Source organism: Gorilla gorilla, chromosome 5 (assembly GCF_029281585.2).
Source record: "Gorilla gorilla gorilla isolate KB3781 chromosome 5, NHGRI_mGorGor1-v2.1_pri, whole genome shotgun sequence".
In the NCBI taxonomy this organism is placed as follows: Eukaryota; Metazoa; Chordata; class Mammalia; order Primates; family Hominidae; genus Gorilla; species Gorilla gorilla.
Window position 1 is genome coordinate 104070822 of NC_073229.2, and position 14459 is coordinate 104085280.

Here is a 14459-nt window from a genome sequence, read left to right on the forward strand (position 1 = left end):
CAGGGGACTTTATTGATGGTACACGACAACATGGAGCTCCCTAGGCCCCTTCCTCTTCAAGGGGTGGGCATGGAATGTGTGAGGAGGGAAGATTCAGTGTGGTGGGGAATGAGTGTGCCAGGGACTCCCTAACAGTGAGGGCCTCTTTCTTCCTCCTGTGCTCTCGCTGGGGCTGGTGGTCCAGGGATCTTACTCCTTGGAGGCCATGTGGGCCATGAGGTCCACCACCCTGTTGTTGTAGCCAAATTCATTGTCATACCAGGAAATGAGCTTGACAAAGTGGTCGTTGAGGGCAGCATTGCTGGCAGCCCCAGCATTGAAGGTTGAAGAGTGGGTGTCACTGTTGAAGTTGGAGGAGACCACCTGGTGCTCAGCGTAGCCCAGGATGCCTTTGAGGGGGCCCTCTGATGCCTGCTTCACCACCACCTTGATGTCATCATATTTGGCAGGTTTTTCCAGATGGTAGGTGAGGTCCACCACTGACACGTTGGCAGTGGGGACACGGAAGGCCATGCCAGTGAGCTTCCCATTCAGCTCAGGGATGACCTTCCTCACAGCCTTGGCAGCCCAGTAGTGGCAGGGATGATGTTCTGGAGAGCCCCGTGGCTGTCACGCCACAGTTTCCTGGAGGGGCCATTCACAGTCTTCTGGGTGGCAGTGATGGCATGGACTGTGGTCATGAGTCCTTCCACGATACCAAAGTTGTCAGGGATGACTTTGGCCAGGGGCGCTAGGCAGTTGGTGGTTCAGGTGGCATTGCTGATGATCTTGAGGCTGTTGTCATACTTCTCATGGTTCACACCCATCATGAACATGGGGGGATCAGCAGAGGGGGCAGAGATGATGACCGTTTTGGCTCCCCACTGCAAGTGAGCCCCAGCATTCTCCACGGTGGTGAAGATGCCAGTGGACTCCATGACATACTCAGCACCAGCATCACCCCACTTGATTTTGGAGGGATCTGGCTCCTGGAAGATAGTGATGGGATTTCCACTGATGACAAGCTTCCCGTTCTCAGCCTTGACGGTGCCATGGAATTTACCATGGGTGGGATCATACTGGAACATGTAGACCATGTAGTTGAGGTCAATGAATGGGTCATTGATGGTGATAATATCTACTTTACCAGAATTACAAGCAGCCCTGATGACCAGGCGCCCAATACAACCAAATCCATTGACTCCAACCTTCACTTTCCCCATGGTGTCTCAGGGATGTGGTTGGCAATGCAAGAGAAGATGCAGCTGTCTGTCAAACAGGAGGAGCAGAGAGCCCTGCCTAAATTATTTCATGCACTCTCATAGCGTTGGTTACCATCTGCATTCATAACTCTCAGATATATGTGTTCAACCTAGATCTTCTTTCCAGCTCATATATCTCATAGCTTGTGTGGTACTTTCTCTTTAATGTAACTCAGGCATCTTGAAAATCAACATGTTAAAAACCTATCTTCCCCTCCCCACAATCTGTTCTTCTTTCATATTTCCCTATTTTCACACATGCCAAAAGTGATCAATGACATTTTATAATATTCTCCCTTCCAACACACATCCAATTCATGACCACCTCCTATTAATTCTGCTTGCAAAATATATCTTGATTTTTTCCACTTCCCTCAGCTCTACTTCATATAGTTTAACCAAAAGTTCCATCATTTCTCTCCCACCTTAAACACTTCAAACTTCAATCACCTCTTTTTTTTTTTTTTTTTTTTTTTTTTTTTGAGACAGTCTTGCTCTGTCACCCAGACTGGAGTGCAGTGGCATGATCTTGGCTCACTGCGACCTCCGCCTCCCAGGTTCAAGTGATTCTCCTGTCTCAGCCTCTTGAGTAGCTGGGATTACAGGCACTCACCACCATGCCCGGCTAATTTTTTGTATTTTTAGTAGAGATGGGGTTTCACCATGTTGGTCAGGCTGGTCTCGAACTCTTGACTTCGTAATTCGCCTGCCTTGGCCTCCCAAAGTGCTGGGATTATAGGCGTGAGTAACCGTGCCTGGCCTCAATCACCCCTTAACTGATCTCTCTGCATCCATTTATTTCCTCCTACAATTTATTCTCACACAGCACTTTGAGTATCTTTTAAAATTGCATGTCAGATGATGGCATTTCTCATCTTAAAATCTCTTAATATTTCTAGTACTCTCAGGAAGCTCCAAAGCCTCCACATCTAGAAGCTTAGAACATTGTAAATCTTTCTTCTTGCCTAATGAAAGTGTGATCTAGAATGCTTATCATTCCTTTACCACTTCTTTTAGTATACAGGGAAGCTAATCAGGACCTCCTTCTGTTTCTCCAAAGAGCCAAGCTTCCCTTGACTCAGGGCTTTTGCACATAACTTTCTCCCTCTTGGAATACTCTTTCACAACCTCCGACTAGAGCTAATACCCACTTTACCTTAAATGTATGACTTAGGAAAACTCTGACTCCCATAACAAGGTTAGATCCCCATTACACACACGTTCACGGTGTCTTGTACTTTTTTGTCATAGTATTTGTATCATTTAGCATTAGATCTGATTACATATTACAGAAAAACCCAAAAGAAGAGTGCCTAAAGCAAAATAGAAGCTTTTTATTTTTCACTTCCTTAAATGATGTCAGGATGTGGACAGACCAAAGTTAGTAGAGATAAAAGAGCCAGTAAAAGGTAAGCACATAATAACAGACCTTTAAGATATATAAAGCAATATTTGACAGACTAAGAAAAAAATTAGACAAATTCAAGATTATTGTTATAGAATTTAATACCCCTATTATATAATTAATATAATAAATAGGCAAAGATAAATTATAATATAGAAGAGATTTATTACACAGTAAATCATTTGACCTGGTGGAGGCCAAATTAATGGGCATGAAACAATCACAAAGATCTATAATATTATGGACTGTTAAATAACTCTTAATAAATTTCAAATAGGAAATAATATAGAACTTGACCCAAGGGGATTAAATGGGAAATCAATAACAATGAAATATTTATAAAAAATTTTAAGGCCAAGCACAGTTGTTCACACCTGTAATCCCAACGTTTTGGGAGGCAGAGGCAGGAGGATCAGTTGAGGCTGGAAGTTTGAGATCAGCCTGGGCACCTAGTGAGGCCCTGTCTCAACAACAGCAACAGAAAGTATCCAAACTAATTTATTGAGAGTTTTTAGCATGAAGGGCTGTTGAATTTTGTCAAAGGCCTTTTCTGCATCTATTGAGATAATCATGTGGTTTTTGTCTTTGGTTCTGTTTATATATTGGATTACGTTTATTGACATGCATATGTTGAACCAGCCTTGCATCCCAGGGATGAAGCCCACTTGATCATGGTGGATAAGCTTTTTGATGTGCTGCTGGATTCGGTTTGCCAGTATTTTATTGAGGATTTTTGCATCAATGTTCATCAGGGATATTGGTCTAAAATTATCTTTTTTTGTTGTGTCTCTGCCAGGCTTTGGTATCAGGATGATGCTGGCCTCATAAAATGAGTTAGGGAGGATTCCCTCTTTTTCTATTGATTGGAATAGTTTCAGAAGGAATGGTACCAGCTCCTCCTTGTACCTCTGGTAGAATTCAGCTGTGAATCCATCTGGTCCTGGACTTTTTTTGGTTGGTAAGCTATAAATTATTGCCTCAATTTCAGAGCCTGTTATTGGTCTATTCAGAGATTCAACTTCTTCCTGGTTTAGCCTTGGGAGAGTGTATGTGTCGAGGAATTTATCCATTTCTTCTAGATTTTCTAGTTTATTTGCATAGAGGTGTTTATAGTATTCTCTGATGGTAGTTTGTATTTCTGTGGGATCAGTGGTGATATCCCCTTTATCATTTTTTATTGCATCTATTTGATTCTTCTCTCGTTTCTTCTTTATTAGTCTTGCTAGCAGTCTATCAATTTTGTTGATCTTTTCAAAACACCAGCTCCTGGATTCATTGATTTTTTGAAGGGTTTTTGTGTCTCTATTTCCTTCAGTTCTGCTCTGATCTTAGTTATTTCTTGCCTTCTGCTAGCTTTTGAATGTGTTTGCGCTTGCTTCTCTAGTTCTTTTAATTGTGATGTTAGGGTGTTAATTTTAGATCTTTGCTGCTGTCTCTTGTGGGCATTTAGTGCTATAAATTTCCCTCTACACACTGCTTTAAATGTGTCCCAGAGATTCTGGTATGTTGTGTCTTTGTTCTCATTGATTTCAAAGAACATGTTTATTTCTGCCTTCATTTTGTTATGTACCCAGTAGTCATTCAGGAGCAGGTTTTTCAGTTTCCATGTAGTTGAGTGGTTTTGAGTGAGTTTCTTAATGCTGAGTTCTAGTTTGATTGCACTGTGGTCTGAGAGACAGTTTGTTGTAATTTCTGTTCTTTTACATTTGCTGAGGAGCTCTTTACTTCCAACTATGTGGTCAGTTTTGGAATAAGTGCGATGTGCTGCTGAGAAGAATGTATATTCTGTTGATTTGGGGTGGAGAGTTCCATAGATGCCTATTAGGTCCACTTGGTGCAGAGCTGAGTTCAGGTCCTGGATATCCTTGTTAACTTACTGTCTCATTGATCTGTCTAATGTTGACAGTGGGGTGTTAAAGTCTCCCATTATTATTGTGTGGGAGTCTAAGTCTCTTTCTAGGTCTCTAAGGACTTGCTTTATGAATCTGGGTGCTCCTATATTGGGTACATATATATTTAGGATAGTTAGCTCTTCTTTTTGAATTGATCCCTTTACCATTATGTAATGGCCTTCTTTGTCTCTTTTGATCTTTGTTGGTTTAAAGTCTGTTTTATCAGAGACTAGGATTGCAACCCCTGCCTTTTTTGTTTTCCATTTCCTTGGTAGATTTTCCTCCATCCCTTTATTTTGAGCCTATGTGTGTCTCTGCACGTGAGATGGGTTTCCTGAATACAGCACACTGATGGGTCTTGACTCTTTATCCAATTTGCCAGTCTGTGTCTTTTAAGTGGAGTATTTAGCCCATTTACATTTAAGGTTAATATTGTTATGTGTGAATTTGATCCTGTCGTTATGATGTTAGCTGATTATTTTGCTCGTTAGTTGATGCAGTTTCTTCCTAGCCTTGATGGTCTTTACAACTTGGCATGTTTTTGCAGTGGCTGTTACAGGTTGTTCCTTTCTATGTTTAGTGTTTCTTTCTGGAGCTCTTTTAGGGCAGGGCTGGTGGTGACAAAATCTCTCAGCATTTGTTTGTCTGTAAAGTATGTTATTTCTCCTTCACTTATGAAGCTTAGTTTGGCTGGATATGAAATTCTGGGTTGAAAATTATTTTCTTCAAAAATGTTGATGGGACGTATCTCAAAATAATAAGAGCTATTTATGACAAACCCACAGCCAATGTCATACTGAATGGACAAAAACTGGACGCATTCTCTTTGAAAACTGGCACAAGACAGGGATGTCCTCTCTCACCACTCCTATTCAACATAGTGTTGGAAGTTATGGCCAGGGCAATCAGGCAGGAGAAAGAAATAAAGGGTATTCATTTAGGAAAAGAGAAAGTCAAAGTGTACCTGTTTGCAGATGACATGATTGTATATCTAGAAAACCCCATTGTCTCAGCCCAAAATCTCCTTAAGGTGATAAGGAACTTCAGCAAAGTCTCAGGATACAAAATCAATGTGCAAAAATCACAAGCATTCTTATACACCAATAACAGACAAACAGAGAGCCAAATCATAAGTGAACTCCCATTCACAATTGCTTCAAAGAGAATAAAATACCTAGGAATCCAACTTAGAAGGGATGTGAAGGACCTCTTCAAGGAGAACTACAAACCACTGCTCAATGAAATAAAAGAGTACACAAACAAATGGAAGAACCTTCCATGCTCATGGATAGGAAGAATCAATATCGTGAAAATGGCCATACTGCCCAAGGTAATTTATAGATTCAATGCCATCCCCATCAAGCTACCAATGACTTTCTTCACAGAATTGGAAAAAACTACTTTAAAAGTTCCTATGGAACCAAAAAAGAGCCTGCATTGCCAAGTCAATCCTAAGCCAAAAGAAATCACACTACCTGACTTCAAACTATACTACAAGGCTACAGTAACCAAAACAGCATGGTACTGCTACCAAAACAGAGATATAGACCAATGGAACAGAACAGAGCCCTCAGAAATCATACCACACATCTACAACTATCTGATCTTCGACAAACCTGAGAAAAACAAGCAATGGGGAAAGGATTCCCTATTTAACAAATGGTGCTGGGAAAACTGGCTAGCCATATGTAGAAAGCTGAAACTGGATCCCTTCCTTACACCTTATACAAAAATCAATTCAAGATGGATTAAAGACTTAAACGTTAGACCTAAAACCATAAAAACCCTAGAAGAAAACCTAGGCAATACCATTCAGGACATAGGCATGGGCAAGGACTTCATGTCTGAAACACCAAAAGCAATGGCAACAAAAAGCCAAAATTGACAAATGGGATCTAATTCAACTAAATAGCTTCTGCACAGCAAAAGAAACTACCATCAGACTGAACAGGCACTCTACAGAATGGGAGAAAATTTTTGCAATCTACTCATCTGACAAAGGGCTGATATCCAGAATCTACAAAGAACTCAAACAAATTTATAAGAAAAAAACAAAGAACCCCATCAACAAGTGGGCGAAGGATATGAACAGACACTTCTCAAAAGAAGACATTTATGCAGCCAACAGACACATGAAAAAATGCCCATCATCACTGGCCATCAGAGAAATGCAAATCAAAACCACAATGAGATAACATCTCACACCAGTTAGAATGGCAATCATTAGAACGTCAGGAAACAACAGGTGCTAGAGAGGATGTGGAGAAATAGGAACACTTTTACACTGTTGGTGGGACTGTAAACTAGTTCAACCATTGTGGAAGACAGTGTGGCGATTCCTCAGGGATCTAGAACTAGAAATACCATTTGACCCAGCCATCCCATTATTGGGTATATACCCAAAGGATTATAAATCATGCTGCTATAAAGACACATGCACATATATGTTTATTGTGGCACTATTCACAATAGCAAAGACTTGGAACCAACCCAAATGTCCAACAATGATAGACTAGATTACGAAAATGTGGCACATATGCACCATGGAATACTATGCAGCCATAAAAAATGATGAGTTCATGTCCTTTGTAGGGACATGGATGAAGCTGGAAACCATCATTCTCAGCAAACTATCGTAAAGACAAAAAACCAAACACCACATGTTCTCACTCATAGGTGGGAATTGAACAATGAGAACACTTGGACACAGGAAGGGGAACATCACACACCAGGGCCTATTGTGGGGTGGGTGGGGGGAGGGATAGCATTAGGAGATATACCTAATGTAAATGACGAGTTAATGGGTGCAGCACCCCAACATGGAACATGTATACATATGTAACGAACCTGCACGTTGTGCACATGTACCCTAGAACTTAAAGTATAATAATAATTTAAAAAGTTCCAAACTAAATAATAGTTAAAACACAACATACTAAGATGTATGGGATGCAATTAAAGCAAGCTTTACAGGAAAATAAATAATTAGAAGAAGAAATTGCAATCAATGTTCTAAGCTCCTAATTTAAAGAGCTGGAAAAAAACAGTACATTAGAATAAAAGTAAACAGAAGAAATAAAATAATGCAGATAAGAGCAGAAATAAAGGAAAATAGAAAACCGACAGTTGAGAAATTCAGCAAAGCCGTCATTTGATTCTTTGAAAATAGTAAGAAAATTTATAAATCCTGACATATTCTAATAAAGAAAAAAATAGAGAATAAAAGGATATTATTACAGAATCTATAGGCTTTAAAAGGATAATAAGGAAGTATTATAAACTGTTTTATGCTAGAAGATTTGATGAATTAGATATAATAGACCTATTCCTTAGAAAATACAACTTATCAAAACTGAAACAAGAAGAAATGTAAAATTTGAATAGCCTTGAAAGAAATTAAGTTTATAATTTCTTAATCTTCTAACAAATAGCTCTATGCTTAGACAGCTTCATTGCCAAATCCTATGAAATATTTAAGGAAGAAATATTACCAGTGTTACACTCGAACTCTTTCAGAGTAAAGAGAAGGTAACTCTTCTCAATTCATTTTATGATGTCACCATAAATCTGATACCAAAACCTACTGAGGACTTTTCAAGAAAAGTAAATTATAGTCTAATATTCCTCATTAACATACATGCACAAGTCCTTTAGAAATGTATCAAATCAAATTCAACAAGGTATAAAGAGGATAATACATCTTTCATGTGCATGTGCCGAATACCAGTGTCAAAATATGTGAGGCAAAACCTGATAGAGTTGTGAAGAAAAATAAACAACTTCGGTATTAGAGACTTCAACACTAATTTCAGTAATTGATAGGTCAAGCATTCAGAAAATCAGTAAGAGTGTAGTTGATCTAAAGAACACTCTCAGTTACCTTGATCTAACGGACATAAAATATTTCAACCAACAACAGCTGAATACACTGCTTTCTCAAGCTCATGTGGAACATTCACCAAGATAGACCACATTCTGGACTATAAACATACCTTAACAAATCTAAAAGAATAGAAATCATACAAAGTATGTCCTCAGACCACAATACAATTAAATTAGAAATCAACAATGGAAAGATAATTGGGAAAACCAGAAACGTTTGGAGATTAAACAACATATTTCTAAACAACATGTGGGTCAAAGAGAAGTCTCAAGAGAAATTTTAAAATATTTTGAACTAAAAATAAAAATGCAACTTATCAAAGTTTGTGGGATGCAGCAAAAGCAGTGAGGTTTCCATAGTATTAAAAGTAACATGTTAGAAAAGAAAAAAAGGTGGAAAATTATTAAGCTTCACCTTAGGAAACTGGAGAAAGAGGAGCAGTGTAAACCCAAAGGAAGCAGAAGAAAATAAATAATAAAAATCAGAGCAGAAATCAGTGAAACTGAAAACTGGAAAACAACAGAGAAAGTCAATATAACCAAAAGCTGCTTCTTTGAAAACATCAATAAAATTGAAATCTCTATCTAGGCTAAGAAAAAAAGAAAGAAGATGCAAATTACTAACATCAGAAATGAAAGAATGGCCATCACTACTGCTCCCATGAATGTTAAAAGAATAATATATGAATGCTCTGAACAAATTTATGCCCACCAATATAATAAAGTAGGTAAAATGGGCTAATTTCCTAAAATATACTTATTACAAAAATTCATAAAAGGAAGATTAGAAAATATGAATAGAATTATATCTGTTAAAGAAACTGAATCCATAATTCATTAACTTCTAAAATGTAGTGCACCTTGTCCAGATGGTTTCATTTGTGAATTCTACCAATATTTAAGGAAGAAAGGATACAAATTCTCACAATGTCTTCCAGAAAATAGAAGTACAGAGAACACTTTCTAACTCATTTCATGAGGCCACTATTACTCCAATACCAAAATCAGATAAAGATATTATAAGAAAGGAAAACTACACACTAAAATCTCTCATAAAAATAAATGTTAAAATCCTCAATAAAATATACCAAATTGAATTCAATAATGTATAAAAATAATTAAACATCAAGACCAAGTGGGATTTATTCTAGTTATCCAAGGCTGGTTCAAAAATCATTCCAAATAATTCAAAAATCAACATTTAAAAGTCAGTCAGTATAATCCATCACATCAACAGGCTAAAGAAGAAAAATACGATCTTATCAACTGATGCAGAAAAATCATTTGGCAAAAATGTAACACCCATTCATAATACAAACTCTCAGCACACAAAGGATAAAGGGAACTTTTTTAACTTGATAAAGAATATCTAAAATTGGCCTACAGCAGACATCAGTCTGAAGATGACTAACTGAACATTTTCTCTTTAAAATCATAAATAAGGCAAAGTTACCCTGCCCCACCACTCCTAGTTAGCATCATACTGGAATTCCTAACAAGTGCAATAATATAAGAAAAGGAAATAAGTGTATGTAGACTGGAAAGGAAAAAATATAACTGTCTTTATTCATAGATAACATGATTATCTATGTGGAAAATCCCAAAGGGTTATCAACAACAAAACTCCTAGAACTAATAAGAGACCATAGGAAGTTTACAGGATACAAGGATAATATACAAAAGTTAATTGCTTTATCAATAATGAACAACTTGAAATGGAAATTTAAAAAGCAATACTATTTACAATAGCACCAAAGAAAATGAAATGCTTAGGTATAAATCTAGCAAATTATGCACAGAATCCAAACGTGAAAATCTATAAAACTCTAATGAAATAAATCAAAGGAGATATAAATAAATGGAGAGATATGATATTCTATGTGCACTGATTGGAAGACTAAATATTGTTAACATACCAATTCTTCCCAATTTGGTGTACACATTCAATGCAATCTCAATAAAATTCCAGCAAGCTATTTTGTAAATATCAACCAACTGATTCCAAAGTTCATATGAAAATGTAAGAGACTTAGAATAGCTAACACAATACCAAAGAAGAACACAGTTGGAGAATTCACACTACTTGATTTCAAGACTTAATATAAAGCTACAGTAGTTAAGACCTTGTTATATTGGGGAAAGAATAGACACATAGAACAATGGAAAGAACGTAGAGCCCAGAAATTGGCCAACACATATGTAGTCAACTTATCTTTGACAAAGAAGCAAAGAAAATTCAATGGAGAAAGAATAGCTTTTTCAACAAATAGTCTAGAACAATTAGATGTCCATGCAAAAAAAAAACAAAAAAAAAACAAAACCTAGAGAGAAAAATGACATCTTTCACAAAAATTAACTCAAATTGCATTATGGACCTAAATGTAGGATGCAAAACATAAAACTTCTGTATGAAAATATCAGCAAAAATCTAGGTGACCTTCATTATAGTGATGAATGTTTATTTTTTATTTTTTTTCTTTCTTTTTTCTTTTTTATTATACCTTAAGTTTTAGGGTACATGTGCACATTGTGCAGGTTAGTTACATATGTATACATGTGCCATGCTGGTGCGCTGCACCCACTAACTCATCATCTAGCATTAGGTATATCTCCCAATGCTATCCCTCCCCTCTCCCCTCACCCCACAACAGTCCCCAGAGTGTGATATTCCCCTTCCTGTGTCCATGTGATCTCCTTGTTCAATTCCAACCTATGAGTGAGAATATGCGGTGTTTGGTTTTTTGTTCTTGCGATAGTTTACTGAGAATGATGGTTTCCAATTTCATCCATGTCCCTACAAAGGACATGAACTCATCATTTTTTATGGCTGCATAGTATTCCATGGTGTATATGTGCCACATTTTCTTAATCCAGTCTATCATTGTTGGACATTTGGGTTGGTTCCAAGTCTTTGCTATTGTGAATAATGCCGCAATAAACATACATGTGCATGTGTCTTTATAGCAGCATGATTTATAGTCCTTTGGGTATATACCCAGTAATGGGATGGCTGGGTCAAATGGTATTTCTAGTTCTAGATCCCTGAGGAATCGCCACACTGACTTCCACACTGGTTGAACTAGTTTACAGTCGCACCAACAGTGTAAAAGTGTTCCTATTTCTCCACATCCTCTCTAGCACCTGTTGTTTCCTGACTTTTTAATGATTGCCATTCTAACTGGTGTGAGATGATGTCTCATAGTGGTTTTGATTTGCATTTCTCTGATGGCCAGTGATGATGAGCATTTTTTCATGTGTTTTTTGGTTGCATAAATGTCTTCTTTTGAGAAGTGTCTGTTCATGTCCTTCACCCACTTTTTGATGGGGTTGTTTGTTTTTTTCTTGTAAATTTGTTTGAGTTCATAGTAGATTCTGGATATTAGCCCTTTGTCAGATGAGTAGGTTGCGAAAATTTTCTCCCATGTTGTAGGTCGCCTGTTCACTCTGATGGCAGTTTCTTTTGCTGTGCAGAAGCTCTTTAGTTTAATTAGATCCCATTTGTCAATTTTGTCTTTTGTTGCCATTGCTTTTGGTGTTTTGGACATGAAGTCCTTGCCCATGCCTATGTCCTGAATGGTAATGCCTAGGTTTTCTTCTAGGGTTTTTATGGTTTTAGGTCTAACGTTTAAATCTTTAATCCATCTTGAATTGATTTTTGTATAAGGTGTAAGGAAGGGATCCAGTTTCAGCTTTCTACATATGTCTAGCCAGTTTTCCCAGCACCATTTATTAAATAGGGAATCCTTTCCCCATTGCTTGTTTTTCTCAGGTTTGTCAAAGATCAGATAGTTGTAGGTATGCGGCGTTATTTCTGAGGGCTCTGTTCTGTTCCATTGATCTATATCTCTGTTTTGGTACAAGTACCATGCTGTTTTGGTTACTGTAGCCTTGTAGTATAGTTTGAAGTCAGGTAGTGTGATGCCTCCAGCTTTGTTCTTTTGGCTTAGGATTGCCTTGGCGATGCGGGCTCTGTTTTGGTTCCATATGAACTTTAAAGTAGTTTTTTCCAATTCTGTGAAGAAAGTCATTGGTAGCTTGATGGGGATGGCATTGAATCTGTAAATGACCTTGGGCAGTATGGCCATTTTCACGATATTGATTCTTCTTACCCATGAGCATGGAATGTTCTTCCATTTGTTTGTATCCTCTTTTATTTCCTTGAGCAGTGGTTTGTAGTTCTCCTTGAAGAGGTCCTTCACATCCCTTCTAAGTTGGATTCCTAGGTATTTTATTCTCTTTGAAGCAATTGTGAATGGGAGTTCACTCATGATTTGGCTCTCTGTTTGTCTGTTGTTGGTGTATAAGAATGCTTGTGATTTTTGTACATTGATTTTGTATCCTGAGACTTTGCTGAAGTTGCTTATCAGCTTAAGGAGATTTTGGGCTGAGACAATGGGGCTTTCTAGATAAACAATCATGTCGTCTGCAAACAGGGACAATTTGACTTCCTCTTTTCCTAAATGAATACCCTTTATTTCCTTCTCCTGCCTGATTGCCCTTGCCAGAACTTCCAACACTATGTGGAATAGGAGCGGTGAGAGAGGGCATCCCTGTCTTGTGCCAGTTTTCAAAGGGAATGTTTCCACTTTTTGCCCATTCAGTATGTTATTGGCTGTGGGTTTGTCATAGATAGCTCTTATTGTTTTGAAATACGTCCCATCAATGCCTAATTTATTGAGAGTTTTTAGCATGAAGGGTTGTTGAATTTTGTCAAAGGCTTTTTCTACATCTATTGAGATAATCATGTGGTTTTTGTCTTTGGCTCTGTTTATATGCTGGATTACATTTATTGATTTGCGTATATTGAACCAGCCTTGCATCCCAGGGATGAAGCCCACTTGATCATGGTGGATAAGCTTTTTGATGTGCTGCTGGATTCGGTTTGCCAGTATTTTATTGAGGATTTTTGCATCAATGTTCATCAAGGATATTGGTCTAAAATTCTCATTTTTGGTTGTGTCTCTGCCCGGCTTTGGTTTCAGAATGATGCTGGCCTCATAAAATGAGTTAGGGAGGATTCCCTCTTTTTCTATTGATTGGAATAGTTTCAGAAGGAATGGTACCAGTTCCTCCTTATACCTCTGGTAGAATTCGGCTGTGAATCCATCTGGTCCTGGACTCTTTTTGGTTGGTAAACTATTGATTATTGCCACAATTTCAGCTCCTGTTATTGGTCTATTCAGAGATTCAACTTCTTCCTGGTTTAGTCTTGGGAGAGTGTATGTGTCGAGGAATGTATCCATTTCTTCTAGATTTTCTAGTTTATTTGCGTAGAGGTGTTTGTAGTATTCTCTGATGGTAGTTTGTATTTCTGTGGGATCGCTGGTGATATCCCCTTTATCATTTTTTATTGTGTCTATTTGATTCTTCTCTCTTTTTTTCTTTATTAGTCTTGCTAGCGGTCTATCAATTTTGTTGATCCTTTCAAAAAACCAGCTCCTGGATTCATTGATTTTTTGAAGGGTTTTTTGTGTCTCTATTTCCTTCAGTTCTGCTCTGATCTTAGTTATTTCTTGCCTTCTGCTAGCTTTTGAATGTGTTTGCTCTTGCTTTTCTAGTTCTTTTAATTGTGATGTTAAGGTGTCAATTTTGGATCTTTCCTGCTTTCTCTTGTGGGCATTTAGTGCTATAAATTTCCCTCTACACACTGCTTTGAATGCATCCCAGAGATTCTGGTATGTTGTGTCTTTGTTCTCGTTGGTTTCAAAGAACAACTTTATTTCTGCCTTCATTTCGTTATGTACCCAGTAGTCATTCAGGAGCAGGTTGTTCAGTTTCCATGTAGTTGAGCGGCTTTGAGTGAGATTTTTAATCCTGAGTTCTAGTTTGATTGCACTGTGGTCTGAGAGATAGCTTGTTATAATTTCTGTTCTTTTACATTTGCTGAGGAGAGCTTTACTTCCAACTATGTGGTCAATTTTGGAATAGGTGTGGTGTGGTGCTGGAAAAAATGTATATTCTGTTGATTTGGGGTGGAGAGTTCTGTAGATGTCTATTAGGTCCGCTTGGTGCAGAGCTGAGTTCAATTCCTGGGTATCC

The 14459-nt window shown here is 37.8% G+C and overlaps 1 protein-coding gene and 1 pseudogene across 7 annotated transcripts in view; one reads left to right on the plus strand and one right to left on the minus strand.

Annotated features, from left to right (window-relative positions):
- The window catches only part of TTK (TTK protein kinase), a 98487-nt gene that overhangs the window by 5203 nt on the left and 78825 nt on the right, over window positions 1-14459 (plus strand). The gene's annotated exons all lie outside the window — the stretch shown is intronic.
- Window positions 163-1202, minus strand: LOC101129677 (glyceraldehyde-3-phosphate dehydrogenase-like; annotated as a pseudogene).